General features: G+C 43.6%; 1 protein-coding gene across 1 annotated transcript in view; it reads left to right on the plus strand.

Annotated features, from left to right (window-relative positions):
• Window positions 1–257: 257 nt before the first annotated feature.
• The window catches only part of ctif (CBP80/20-dependent translation initiation factor), a 190,777-nt gene continuing 175,483 nt past the window's right edge, over window positions 258–15,551 (plus strand). The window contains exon 1 of the mRNA XM_031825897.1: window positions 258–646. The gene's annotated coding sequence lies outside the window, so the exon portion shown is untranslated. The remainder of the gene's footprint in view (window positions 647–15,551) is intronic.

Raw genomic sequence — 15,551 nt, forward strand, 5'->3', positions numbered from 1 at the left:
CGTAAATCGGACAATTTGTATTAATAAAACCCATAATGCAACACCCTTTGAAATGCAGGGGATCATCGACTTGACAAAAATGATCCGCTAAAACGCGCCCATTCTCTCTGTTTGAGTCTGCGTGCACGTTAACTGGAGACTCCCAGCGTCGTCCGGGGTAGGCTGTCATAAATAAAACGTTGTTCTTGTCTGACTTGCCTAGTTAAATAAAGTTTACATTATTTACATAAAAAAAAAAAAAAAACATCAATTCGGCCCACAGGGACAATAGAAAACGACCCTGGGTTTATAAGCGCGGATATCAATTGAAATTGACTTCAGAAATAAGAACAAACTCAATGTTTGCCATTAATGAATTGACCCTTCTCAAATGTTTGAACAAGTCTGTATTATTCCAAACAAATAAAATGACAGCTCCTGACACTGTGACTGAATGGAATCTCACTGCCATACAGAACTACGGCTCCCAGAATCCAAGTCTCCTTTTACCGGCCTAAACGTCACATTCCTGCATTCCCCGGTGTCTGGAAGCGTAATCTTTTCTTTCCGAACACATTTCTCTCCGGAGAAATACACCGATGACACGGCGGGTTTAATATCAGGAGGTTCTTCAGGATTCCCCCAGCTGTCCGAATCCAAGATTTGGGTGAGGATCTATTGTTTTCTGTCTTATTTTGAAATGATGTTTTTGCCGGTTAAGTGTTAAACTACAGTAGGGTAGATAGTTAGCTATGGGTGTGTAGCTAAGCAGATCCAATGCGCTGCGCCCTGTGGCTAAATAACCAGTGTCCTCTGCCGTATGTACATTTCAACTGATTGTGGCTTGCGGTAAAACTGTGACTGCCTTGTATAACTATAATTATTACAGGCAACATTTGGCTTTAACTTTGAGGGTTAATTCAACTAAATGACATTTGCATTAGTTGATTATCAAAATGTCCTATGCAGACTTCCTAGCCAGACAAACCTGTTGACATTTTATTAGCTAGTTCGTCAGCCTCGGTTGCATCACCTTTGTTAGATGCAGACGGCAGATCCAGCCAGGCAGGCAATGTAGCTAGTCAGGCAGTGTAGGGCGTGGAAGCACCGGAGACCGGACAGATGTTTTCGTTCAACATATTTTCTGGCTCGCGCACTGCACGATAGAACACCGACCGATTTCGATATCTAACGGTTTGGGATCCGAAATCCGTCTTTGTTGTTATTATTCGCAGATTTGTGTTACTCTCATAAACCATGAACGATAGACCCAGCTGAGACAGTTGGCAGTATAGCTAGATGCCTTATTGTACCAGCTATATAGCTAGATGCTATATTGTACCAGCTAGCCCTGGCCTATACAGTGCCAACATAGCCAGTCAGGTGAGTGCAGCCCATTAGCTAGATTAGTTTTTGATCAGAACACATTTACTTGGTCATTTAGCTAGTTAGCTACCTAGCCACAGATAAAAGGGAAACTGTTTAAAAAAATATATATATATTTAAAAACATATTTTTTTTAGATATCTTTAACCTAGCTAACTAGTAAGTAAGATTACTACTTACTAATTACATGGCTTGTTGTTGTCACACCATGAAGGCGTTGCTTCATTTAACAGTTACAGAAGGTCCTCCAGGTTATTCACTAGCCTGGTTTCCTTGGATTTCTAAAGAGATTATGTCCGAGCCACACCAATCAAATACAATTAAAATAAATGTCTGCACTATTGCTGAGTTGAAATTGAGGCAAGCCCATACATGTTCAGTTGGCATGGTATCTGAGGAACAAAGTTTTTTCCTGCGATGTATGTATGTGTCTATCTATGTGCATGGCTGGGGTATGTGGGGGCTGATACTTTCAATCAGGTTGCCCACCCGAGTGACTGATAAAGGGTTATTGCATGTTGCATACACATAATAGGATGCATTTGAAAATATTATTGCTGTCACTAACAAGCTCATGGATCTATAGCACCAAACAATGGTATTTGAAGACATTAATGTGAACACGCCTGCTGCTGGTATGCTGTGTCTGTTGTCCGTGGTAGGTCCGGTTTAACCAGTGTCCTCTGCCGGTTTAATCAGTGTCCTCTGCCGGTTTAACCAGTGTCCTCTGCCTTTTTTTCTCTCATTGAGACACAATCATCTGAGAGAGAGTACAGTAGTTATTATCTGCATGATGTCAAGACAATTCACCTAGTTTCTGCCATATTGCTTTCATAAATCCAGTCATCAGATCTGTGAAGGGTAGTGAACGAGAGCAGAGGGGAGGAAACATCTTCCTGGGATGAAACACCAGCCCTATAGAGATCATATAATGTATTATTCTATATGTACTGGGATTCATGTTACTCTATTGCACAGCCTGCCTGGGCCTCTCTCATCAGTGTCTGGGCAGTGTTGTGTCAACTTAGGCTGTAATGTTTTGTGTCAGGTCAGCTGTGGAAAAAGCCCCAGTCAGTTATCTAATCTAAGTGCTCTCTGTGTTGATATCTGTTGCCTACTAATGCATTCCTGAGGTCACAACCTATGGCCCTCTGTCACGACGAGACCTGAGATGATGATCTAACTCAGCGGTTCCCACCCCTTTTTTGTTTACTGTACCACCAATTGAACTTTGCTCTGCCCAGAGTACCCCTGAAGAAACCCCCTCATGTGCATTTTATCAGTAGACCTATGGTCTCATGAGTCTTCTCAAGTACCCCCTGTGGATAGACCAAGTTCCCCCAGAGGTGCTAGTACCCCTGGTTAGGAACAACTGACCTACATGACCTGGCTTTGGTAGTTTGTGTCTCTAGTCAATACTTTTAACTACCTAATGTTGCTTCTGTTATTTGGTCAGTATTTGCCTTGGAATATATCTTTCAGCAGGTTGTTGTGGTTTAGCTAATAGATGTTGTTCTTGGCTTTGTTGGTGACTGGTAATACTTTCACTAATGACACCGAAAGTCCTCTGCTTATCTGTCTTTGTTCATTGGCCACTGTAGCTAGTCCTGGAGAGCTTACTACTCCTAACAAAGTTTTTTTTGTCATCTCATCTGTTTTTGACAGAAAGCTTTGAGGCCTTAGACTAGCTTTCCTGTCTTGGCTGAAAATGCATGTATTAGTGCCCCCATAGGCCCACTAGATGTATGATGTTCTGTACGTCATACACACTCAGGCTTGGTTGTAAGAGAAGACCTTGTGCATCAAGCCTGAGGCTTTGATGGTGAGCCAGGCAGTTAGGGCAGCCTAAGGGGCATATGCTATCCTTGCACACTCCTGTCCCAGTCCCTGCCCCTACTACCAATGACTCACCAGGGTCAAGCCAGGGGTACAATGGTCCCATTGTCATCCCCAAGCCTTTATGTTAAGATGGGGTCCTCCTCTCTCCGGTCGCCCCCACAAGCCCCTCATTGCAGCCATGACGGTCTCTTCTCTACCTAGAATAGTAGATTGAGATTCAGCCTCTTCTCTACCTAGGATAGTAGATTCAGCCTCTTCTCTACCTAGGATAGTAGATTCAGCCTCTTCTCTACCTAGGATAGTAGATTCAGCCTCTTCTCTACCTAGGATAGTAGATTGAGCCTCTTCTCTACCTAGGATAGCAGAATGAGATTCAGCCTCTTCTCTACCTAGGATAGCAGAAGGAGATTCAGCCTCTTCTCTACCTAGGATAGCAGAAGGAGATTCAGCCTCTTCTCTACCTAGGATAGCAGAAGGAGATTCAGCCTCTTCTCTACCTAGGATAGCAGATTCAGCCTCTTCTCTACCTAGGATAGCAGAAGGAGATTCAGCCTCTTCTCTACCTAGGATAGCAGATTGACATCCAGCTCACACAGAACTGTTTACCCACACTGTAGGGTCATGTCATTTCAGCAGCCTGTGACACCCACCATCTCAGATTGTTCTGAAATGGTTTCTGTAGTTAGAAACAGATAAGCATTCCTGCAACATCATTTAGTTGAAAGATACTTTGAAATTAAGCAAATTAATTGAACCCAAATTGGCCTTTTCAATTCATAGGATTTATATAATATTCAATCAATATTCAATATTCTCTCAGGACATACGGGGAAAGGCTAAATAGTGTACATACTGTGCTGCTGTCTCTATGCATCTGTAGTAAGTCTGTAGTCAGTGTGCCTGGGAGTGAAATCTCCACTGAGTGATGGACTGGCTGGGGCGTATTGTGGAATGTGCTGCCAGCGGAGTGCATTCCACTGACATACCTGCACACAGAGCACAAACTCTTAGCTGGAGTGGCTAGTGGCTTTTCAGAGACTAGTGCTGGTGCTAGGTTATAGACTGTCACTGATAATGCTCTTCTGTGGAATCGTATTAGAGACTAGTGCTGGTGCTAGGTTATAGACTGTCACTGATAATGCTCTTCTGTGGAATCGTATTAGAGACTAGTGCTGGTGCTAGGTTATAGACTGTCACTGATAATGCTCTTCTGTGGAATCGTATTAGAGACTAGTGCTGGTGCTAGGTTATAGACTGTCACTGATAATGCTCTTCTGTGGAATCGTATCAGCGTTGAAAAAGAAGCCAGCCATGACAGACGTAGGCCTATCCTTAAGTTATCCGCATGAATGTATAACACCCTCTCATTAATGCCCATTCATTCAACAGAGTGATGAAGTTTTGTCCTGGGGTTGACCCTTTACCTCCCTCTGCTCACAGCACGAAGGATGGGAGTTTAGGTCTATTTATTTATCCTGGCAGTGGCCATAACTGTAATGATGCAAGGAATACAATTATCACTGCTATTGACAATGGAAGGCTGATGCTGGTCTCTGATCCCATGTATTATATCTCCTGCCGTTGTGGCCTTGAGCAAGGCATTTTAACACACCACAAAGTAAAATACCGCTCTGTATAAAACATGTGGTCCTTCAACCTTCCACCTGGAGAGCTACTGGATGTGCAGGATTTTGAACCAACCACATCAGTCAGCAAATCAAGGTCCTTTTGAGCAGTGGATGTTTTTTTTGTTTTGTTTTTTTACAATGTTGTGTGTTAGAGCAGGACTGGAGCTAAAGCCTGCACACCCAGTAGCTCTGCTGAGCTCTCCTGGAGGATTGTAAACATTACAATTACAACCAAAGACTGTCTTTTTATAAAATAATTCTGTCGTTCAATGAACCAGGTATTAAATGGCCAAGATGTTTATCCATTTGCAAAGCTAAAATATACAGTTTTCAGAGGAAATCTTGACAGCATACGAGTTACTTGTCATTTAGGCTAATGTAAGAATATTATCTAGATTATCCCGGCGGTATCCAGATTTTCATCGTCATACTGTCCTTCGCTCATTCTGGAATTTACGGTATTACTGGCATACCACACAAGGGGGCGCTAAAAAGCCCATTGGGCCTCTATTACTAGAAGGCTAACAAAATTAGCACAAACTAATATTGAAATTACATAGACGCTGTTAGCTAAGGAGCGAAAACGGACAAACTAATTGCAAATCCAGCTCATAAGGTAATACAAGCATAGCTATTAGCTACCGAATGTCATTTTTGGTGTGTAAACGAAGAACGCAGGAGGGGAAAAAACTCTAGTAGGAAGCACATGGACAAAATGGCAGCTTTACAGAACTCATCCAGAGCTCTTTGATGACTGGCAGAAAGCCATTAAGATATCTGATAGCAAACATTTAGTAGTGAATTGCACATGTGTAATTCCATCACCTCGTGTGCTGCACCACAGAGACTCTCCGATAGATAATTAACTCTATGGATTCACCAGCTCCCTCTTTCTACTGTTGTACTATTTACTAACTAAAACGTGACTGGCTCAACTTTACTGGGGGGGGGGACTATGGTAAGCTTCATAATGTGACTGGCTCAACTTTACTGGGGGGGGGGGACTATGGTAAGCTTCATAATGTGACTGGCTCAACTTTACTGGGGGGGGGGGGGGGGGGAACTATGGTAAGCTTCATAATGTGACTGGCTCAACTTTACTGGGGGGGAACTATGGTAAGCTTCATAATGTGACTGGCTCAACTTTACTGGGGGGGGAACTATGGTAAGCTTCATAATGTGACTGGCTCAACTTTACTGGGGGGGGACTATGGTAAGCTTCATAATGTGACTGGCTCAACTTTACTGGGGGGGGACTATGGTAAGCTTCATAATGTGACTGGCTCAACTTTACTGGGGGGAACTATGGTAAGCTTCATAATGTGACTGGCTCAACTTTACTGGGGGGAACTATGGTAAGCTTCATAATGTGACTGGCTCAACTTTACTGGGGGGAACTATGGTAAGCTTCATAATGTGACTGGCTCAACTTTACTGGGGGGAACTATGGTAAGCTTCATAATGTGACTGGCTCAACTTTACTGGGGGGAACTATGGTAAGCTTCATAATGTGACTGGCTCAACTTTACTGGGGGGGAACTATGGTAAGCTTCATAATGTGACTGGCTCAACTTTACTGGGGGGGAACTATGGTAAGCTTCATAATGTGACTGGCTCAACTTTACTGGGGGGAACTATGGTAAGCTTCATAATGTGACTGGCTCAACTTTACTGGGGGGGAACTATGGTAAGCTTCATAATGTGACTGGCTCAACTTTACTGGGGGGAACTATGGTAAGCTTCATAATGACGGGTGAAATGAGGAACACAATCTGCTTTACGTCTTCAAGTATTGCATAAGTTGACTACAGCGTTTCTTGAAAAACCATCCTGCGGCTTTTCCCACATTTCCCCCGGTATACCGCCCCGGCCGACTAAATGGTTAACTAGCCAAACTACACCATATGTTTTAAATTGGCAACATGTGAAGTGTTGGTTTCATGAACTGAAATAAGACCCCAGAAATGTTCCATATGCACAAAAAGCTTATTTCTCTAAATTTTTTGGCACAAATTTGTTTACAAATTGAGTGAGAATTTCTCCTTTGCCAAGATAATCCATCCACCTGACAGGTGTGGCATATCAAGAAGCTGATTAAACACTATGATCATTACACACCAGCACCTTGTGCTGGAGACACTAAAATGCCACTGTAAAATGTGCAGTTTTGACACACAACACAATGCCACAGACGTCTCAACTTTTGAGGGAGCGTCAATTGGCACGCTGACTGCTGGAATGTCCACCAGAGCTGTTGCCAGAGAATTCGACTAACAGATGCATATCTGTATTCCCAGTCATGTGAAATCCATAGATTTGGGCCGAATGAAATGATTTCAATTGACTGATTTTTCTCATATGAACTGTAACTCAGTAAAATCTTTTTAAAATCTTTAATAAAACAGTATAGCAATGATTTAGCTGTCCCTCTGCAGCAGACATGGTGAGCAATATGTTTGGAACATCGAATCGCAATAAAATCACAGTATCGAATCACAATACATATAGAATTGCAATACATATTGTATCAGCACCTAAGTATCGTGATAATATCGTATCATGAGGTCAATTCCCAGCCCTAGCGTGTGTGTGTGTGTGTGTGTGCCACAGTGAGGTTATCCACTGAGGTGAGAAAGCAAACACATTTGATGAATTGCCTGTCATTACTTCATCTATTTTTACTCTGCGATGGCATTTCTCTCTCATTGTCATAGGCTAGTCCTAATTGATTGTATTTTTTTTACAGCCAATGACTGCAGACATTTTTTTAATTGGTCCTAATCGAACAGATAATGAGTAGAGTATTGTGTAATGATGTGTATTAGCTGTAGTCATTGTTGAAGTGTGTCATGTCATTGACGTGTGTGTTGTCTCTGTCATTAGACACCCACTTCCATTAGTTTCAGTCGTACTCTACATGGACCTCTAGAGAGGAGGAGAGACCTTCATCTGTGAGCTATGCTCGTCACCAGCGCCTCTGCACTGCAGCCTTCCCACCTTCACACACTTGAAGACTCTCTGTAGAGCAGCGGTATTCAAAGTCGGGGTCACGACGGGGAAGTGCAGTGGGGTCGCCTCCAAAAAATAACAAAATAAACGTGTTTAAAAAAATAATACACTTTTTTAAAGGTTGTGTCTTTTAGATTTGGGGTCGTGTGAAATTTGTGCCCCAGAAATTGTGGCTGAAGTCCCTGCTGAAAAGGTTTGAATACCACTGCTGTACAGTGACTGTGCTGTATCTAACATCTACTGTTGGCATAATGGGGCTGTTCTGTGGCTTTGCTATACATGTTTGAGTCTCTGTCTGTATCGTCGTGCAGTGTCTCCCATCGTCGTGCAGTGTCTCCCATCGTCGTGCAGTGTCTCCCATCGTCGTGCAGTGTCTCCCATCGTCGTGCAGTGTCTCCCATCGTCGTGCAGTGTCTCCCATCGTCGTGCAGTGTCTCCCATCGTCGTGCAGCGTCTCCCATCGTCGTGCAGCGTCTCTCGTCGTGCAGTGTCTCCCATCTCCACTACATCATGTGGCTCCACTTTCCTTTTTTTCTACTTGTCACCTGACTGTTCTGTTAGCCCATGATGTCTCATCCTGTGTCCAGTTTCTCTGTGCTCGCTGTGCTCCAATCGATCTCGGGACCTCATGATGATCAAACTATGCATGCTCCAATTCACATCATCAGTCATCACTCCTCCGGAGAGAACCAGTTAGTCTGCATGCTGCCTCAAACTTCATCTGCAGTGTGTGTGTGAGAGAGAGAACAGGGTGTCTGGGAATAATCTACTTCTAGGGATTGTCTTTATTATCCAGCACACAGACACACGGCATGGCAGGTAGGGCTAATCTGAGCCTCTAGTCTTTGGTGTGACATGTTTACAAATGAGTTAAAAATGAAATGCTGAAATATCTTGAGTCAAGTATTCAATCCTTTTGTTATGGCAAGCCTAAATACACTACCTGACCAAAGGTATGTGAACACTTGCTCTTCAAACATCTCATTCCAAAATCATGGACATTAATATCTAGTTGGTCCACCCTTTGCAGCTATACCAGCCTCCACTCTTCTGGGAAGGCTTTCCACTAGATGTTGGAACATTGCTGCAGGGACTTGCTTCCATTCAGCCACGAGCATTAGTGAGGTCGGGCACTGATGTTGGGCGATTAGGCCTGGCTCACAGTCGGCATACCAAAGTTGTTTGATGGGGTTGAGGTCAGGGCTCTGTGCAGGCCAATCAAGTTCTTCCACACAGATCTCGACAAACCATTTCTGTATGGACCTCGCTTTTTGCATTGAGTTATTGTCATGCTGGAACAGGAAAGGGCCTTCCTCAAACTGTTGACACAAAGTTGGAAGCACAGAATTGTCTAGAATGTCATTAGCATCTGTAGCGTTAAGATTTCCCTTCACTGGAACTAAGGGGCCTGAACCATGAAAAGCAGCCCCAGATCATTATTCTTCTTCCACCAAACTTTACAGTTGGCACAATGCATTTGGGCAGGTAGTGTCCTCCTGGCATCCACGAAACACAGATTTGTCCGTTGGATAGCCAGATGGTGAAGCGTAATTCATCATTTCAGAGGACACGTTTCCACTGCTCCAGAGTTCAATGGCGGTGCGCTTTACACCACTCCAACCGACGCTTGGCATTGTGCATGGTGATCTTAGGCTTGTGTGCGGCTGCTCGGCCATGGAAACTCATTTCATGAAGCTCCCAACGAACAGTTCTTGCGCTGACATTGCTTCCAGAGGCAGTTTGGAACTCGGAAGTGAGTGTTGCAACCGAGGACAGACGGTTTTTACAACCAACGTGCTTCAGTTCTGTGAGCTTGTGTGGCCTACCACTTCGCAGCTGAGCCGTTGTTGTTCCTAGATGTTTCCATTTCACAATAACAGCACTTACAGTGGACCGGGGCAGCTCTAAGCAGGGCAGAAATTTGACAAGTAGACTTGTTGGAAAGGTGGCATCCTATAATGGTTCCATGTTGAAAGTCACTGAGCTCTTCAGTAAGGCCATTCTACTGCTAATGTTTGTCTATGGAGATTGCACTGCTGTGTGCTCAATTTTATACACTTGTCAGCAACGGGTGTGGCTGAAATAGCCGAATCCTCTAATTTGAAGGGTTGTCCACATACACAAAAGTAAGTTCAGGAGTAAAAAACAATAATAATGTTTGCTCCCCCACGAGACACTTGCGTTCAGTCTGCATGGTCATGCAACATTGTTGATGACCATGCTGTTTCCGCTTTGCTTCTTAGCATAAATCCACAAGCGTTATATAATTACACTATTAGTTTGAATGCAGAAAATGCAGAAATGTATGAAAATGTAGACAATTCTTGGGGGTTGATGTTTAATTGAACAGTATAAAACAATCAGAATAAAGAAAGACCTACTGAAATCACTTAGAATGTATGTGTTTCCACCCCAGGGTGACTCACTACTCATAAAGCAACTGTAGAACCTCGATTTTTCAAAAACATCTAATACCATCAAACCACAAATAATGTGAAAGATACTGTGATATGGTATTTTGACAAATCGTTATTAATTACACTTTGGATGGTGTATCAATTCACCCAGTCACTGGAATCAGGCGTCGTCTAACTCAGTTGCCAGAGAGGAAGGAAACCGCTCAGGAATTTCACCATGAGGCCAATGCTGACTTTAAAACAGAGTTCAATGGCTGTGATAGATAACTGACATTGTAGTTACTCCACAGTTTGTGGCGGTCACAAAATTTTGTCAGCCGGTGATTGTCAAGCAAATAACTGTCGATCTCACGGTAATTGACCGTTAATTAACATAAACACATTTAGCATCTCCTGGCTCTCACACACAGCCTACAAGACACTGACACAGACCTTTGGAACATCTACATTTTAAAAATATCAAATCCATGTAATATAGCCTACACCTTCACAATAAATCCATGATTTATTTTAGACTGCTCTAAAGAAGCATGGAATTAAGAAAATGTAGTCTATTTCAGAAGAACAGAATAGCATACTCTTGAGTTATCCTGATGTGGCTATGTCAAATGGCTGTGGGCTATGTCAAATGACTGTGGGCTATGTCAAATGGCTGTGGGCTATGTCAAATGGCTGTGGGCTACACTAGTTAATTTAGCAGACAAGATTGGCTTGGAATTCTGTAGCCTTATTTTATAGCATGAAGAATACAGTTGAACAAAGCTGAATAAAAGGCCATTTTCTCTAAATGATTTCAGGGAGTGCGCACATGTGTGCGTAAGGAATAAATAGTGCGTAAGGAATAAATAGTGCGTAAGGAATAGTGCGTAAGGAATAAATAGGTACGCTTAATTTAGGGGCGCAACATTTATTTGGACAAATTCCCTGATGTGTATTAAAGTAGGTAAAATGTGAAGTAAGGAATAAATAGGTACGCTTAATTTAGGGGCGCAACATTTATTTGGACAAATTCCCTGATGTGTATTAAAGTAGGTAAAATGTGAAGTATTTGGTACCATATTCATAGCACACAATGACTACATCAAACATGTGACGACACCTTTTTTGGATGCATTTGCTGTTTTGGTTGTTTCAGATTTATTTTGTGCCCGATATGAAAATTGAAATTTATGATAAACTATTGCATCATTTTGGATTTACTTTTATCTTTAATTAAAATAGAATATGTTTCTAAACACTTCTATATTTAATGTGAATGCTACCGTGATTAAAGATAATCCTGAATGAATCGTGAATCATGATAAGTGCGAAAGTTAGACACAAATATCATACCCCCAATACATGATAATCTCTCACCATTATACTAGCAGAGGTTAGCATTTTTTGTGTGTGTGGGGGGGGGTTTATGATATTTGTGGGTCACCAGATATTTTGTTACCTCCCAGTTAGTTGGGGTAAACGCTCAGCTTAATCACCCATAGGGCCTCTCAAGATGGCGCTGACAGAGATGGTCGCCTCGCTTCTAGTCCTTAAGAAACTATGCACAATTATTTATTTTTTTATGTATTATTTCTTACTTTGTTAGCCCAGAAAATCTTAAGTCTTATTACATACAGCCAGGAAGAACTTACTAACATTACCACCAGAAATACAACTTTCCTGAAGCAGATCCTTTGTTCGCACCACCCAGGACATTGGATCTAATCCCAGAGGCCGACCCAAAACAACGTTGCCGCAGAAGAGGTAGACGAAGCGGTGTCCTGGACAGACTTCTAAGGCGTGCACACACCACCCACCGTTTCCGAGTATATTGCTCGCCAGTGTACATTCTCTAGACTACAAGGTCGATGAAATTAGGGCAAAGGTTGCTTTCCAGGGAGACATCAGAGATTGTAACATTTTCTGTTTCACGGAAATATTGCTCCTTTGGGGTATGTTGTCGGAGTCAGTACAGCCACCGGGATTCTTCATGTGTTGCACTAAAATAAATAAACATCTCTCTGGGAAGAAGGGCGGGAGTGTATGCTTCATAATTAACGACTCATGGTGTAATCGTAACAACATACAGGAACTCAAGTCCTTCTGTTCACCTGACCTAGAATTCCTTACAATCAAATGCCGACCATATTATCTCCCAAGGGAATTCTCGTCAGTTATTGTCACAGCTGTGTATATCCCCCCTCAAGCCAATACCACGGCTGACCTCAAGGCACTTCACTGGACTCTATGCAAACTGGAAACCATATAGCATGAGGCTGCATTTATTGTAGCTGGGGATTTTAACAAAGAAAATTTGAGAACAAGGCTACCTAAATTCTATCAGCATATTGATTGTAGCACTCGTGCGGGCAATACACTGGATCACTGCTACTCTAACTTCCGCGATGCATACAAGGCCCTCGCCCGCCCTCCCTTCGCCAAATCCCCGTCCATGACTCCATTTTGCTCCTACCGTCCTACAGGCAGAAACTCAAACAGGATGTTCCCGTGACAAGAACTATTCAACGCTGAGAAATGTTCCTGTGACAAGAACTTTTCAACGCTGGAAAATGTTCTGTGCAGCCTCAGAGAATAACATCGAGTTCTATCCTGATTCGTTGAGTTACTTTATAAGGAAGTGCATTGGAGATGTTGTACCCACTGTGACTAAAACCTACCCTAACCAGAAACTGGATGGATGGCGGCATTTGCACACTGAAAGTGTGAACCACCGCATTTAACCATGGATGATGACTGGGAATATGGCTGAATATAAACAGTGTAGTTATTCCCTCCGCAAGGCAATCAAACAAGTGAAATGTTGGTACAACAACAAAAAATGTGAAAAAAATAAACTTTTGAAAAAAAAGAAAAGATTGACAATACAGAATTGTTTGGACAAAGTGGGGTTGAAATTAAATGGTTCAGTCTCAAGACATATGTGACCGGTTCTACAGGTAATTATGGATTACAAAACCAAAACCAGCCATGTCACGGACACCAACGTCTTTCTTCCAGACAAACTAAACACCTTCTTTGGAGGATAATACAGTGCCACCGACGCGGCCTGCTACCAAGGACTGCGGGCCTCTCCTTCTCAGTGGCCGTAAGACATTTAAACGTGGTAACCCTTGCAGGGCTGCCGGCCCAGATGGCATCCCTTGCTGCATCCTCAGAGCATGCGCAGACCAGCTGACTGGTGTGTTTACGGACATATTCAATCTCTTCCTATCCCAGTCTGCTGTCCCAACATGCTTCAAGATTGCCACCATTGTTCCTGTACCCAAGAAGGCAAGGTAACTGAACAAAATGTCTTAGCACTCACATCTGTCATCATGAATTGCTTTGAGAGACGAGTCAAATATCATAGCACCTCCACCTCTTACCTGCCACCCTAGACCCACTTCAATTCACATACCGCCCCAATAGGTCCACAGACAATGCAATCGCCATCACACTGCATATTGCCCTATCCCATCTGGACAAGAGGAATACCTATGTAAGAATGCTGTTCATCGACTACAGCTCATCATTCAACACCATAGTACCCTCCAAGCTCATCATTAAGCTTGAGGCCCTGGGTCTCAACCCCGCCCTGTGCAATATGGTCTTGGACTTTCTGACGGGCGGCCCCCAGGTGGTGAAGGTAGGAAATAACATCTCCACTTCGCTGATCCTCAACACTGGGGCCCCACAAAGGTGTGTGCTCAAACTGAAATGGTCCACCCACACAGACAGTGTGGTGAAGAAGGTGCAACAGTGCCTCTTTAACCTCAGGAGGCTGAAGAAATTTGGATTGTCACCTAAAACCCTCATACATTTTCACAGATGCACAATTGAGAGCATCCTGTCGGGCTGTATCACCACCTGGTACGGCAACTGCAATGCCCACAACCGCAGGGCTCTCCAGAGGGTGGTGCGGTCTGCACAACGCATCACCGGGGGCAAACTACCTGCCCTCCAGGACACCTACACCACCCGATATCACAGGAAGGCCATAAAGATCATCAAGGACAACAACCACCCGAGCCACTGCCTGTTCACCCAGCTACCATACAGAATGCGAGGTCAGTACAGGTGCATCAATGCAGGGATCGAGAGACAGAAATACAGCTTCTATCTCAAGCTTGAACAGCCGTCACTAACGCAGAGAAGCTGCTGCCTACATACAGACTCAAATCATTGGCCACTTTAATAAATGGATCACTAGTCACTTTAATAATGTTTACATATCTTTCAATACTCATCTCATATTTTATACCATCTATTGCATCTTGCCTGTGACGCTCGGTCATTGCTCATCCATATATTTATATGTACATATTCTTATTCCATCCCTTTAGATTTGTGTGTTAGTGTTGTGGAATTGTTAGATTACTTGTTAGATATTACTGCACAAGAGTTTCGCTACACTCGCATTAACATCTGCTAACCATGTGTATGTGACCAATAACATTTGATTTGATTTTGCTCTGGTCAAAAGTAGTGCACTATATGGGGAATAGTGTGCCCTTTGGGACATGCCCATAGTATACCGTGGCTATGGGTGATTACATATCAGTGTAACTAACCACATGAATGCTTACCATATCTCCAGAACCACAATTACATTTGCCCTCTAAGATTAGGTCAGTTCTCCAACTGTCCTCTGAGGCAGCTCATGTGAATCAAACACGTTACGCTGAGAGTTTACCCCATCTAACTGGGAGGCAGTGGTGGAAAACGTCTGGCTGTCTGGCTGGTAGCTGTTCTGGTGTTCTGACTGTCTGGTAGCTGTTCTGGTGTTCTGACTGGCTGGCTGGTAGCTGTTCTGGTGTTCTGACTGGCAGGCTGGTAGCTGTTCTGGTGTTCTGACTGGCAGGCTGGTAGCTGTTCTGGTGTTCTGACTGGCTGGCTGGTAGCTGTTCTGGTGTTCTGACTGGCTGGCTGGTAGCTGTTCTGGTGTTCTGACTGGCAGGCTGGTAGCTGTTCTGGTGTTCTGGTAGCTGTTCTGGTGTTCTGACTGTCTGGCTGGTAGCTGTTCTGGTGTTCTGACTGTCTGGCTGGTAGCTGTTCTGGTGTTCTGACTGGCAGGCTGGTAGCTGTTCTGGTGTTCTGACTGGCTGGCTGGTAGCTGTTCTGGTGTTCTGACTGGCTGGCTGGTAGCTGTTCTGGTGTTCTGACTGGCAGGCTGGTAGCTGTTCTGGTGTTCTGGTAGCTGTTCTGGTGTTCTGACTGTCTGGCTGGTAGCTGTTCTGGTGTTCTGACTGTCTGGCTGGTAGCTGTTCTGGTGTTCTGACTGTCTGGCTGGTAGCTGTTCTGGTGTTCTGACTGG

Source organism: Oncorhynchus kisutch, linkage group LG6, assembly GCF_002021735.2.
Source record: "Oncorhynchus kisutch isolate 150728-3 linkage group LG6, Okis_V2, whole genome shotgun sequence".
Taxonomy (NCBI): Eukaryota; Metazoa; Chordata; class Actinopteri; order Salmoniformes; family Salmonidae; genus Oncorhynchus; species Oncorhynchus kisutch.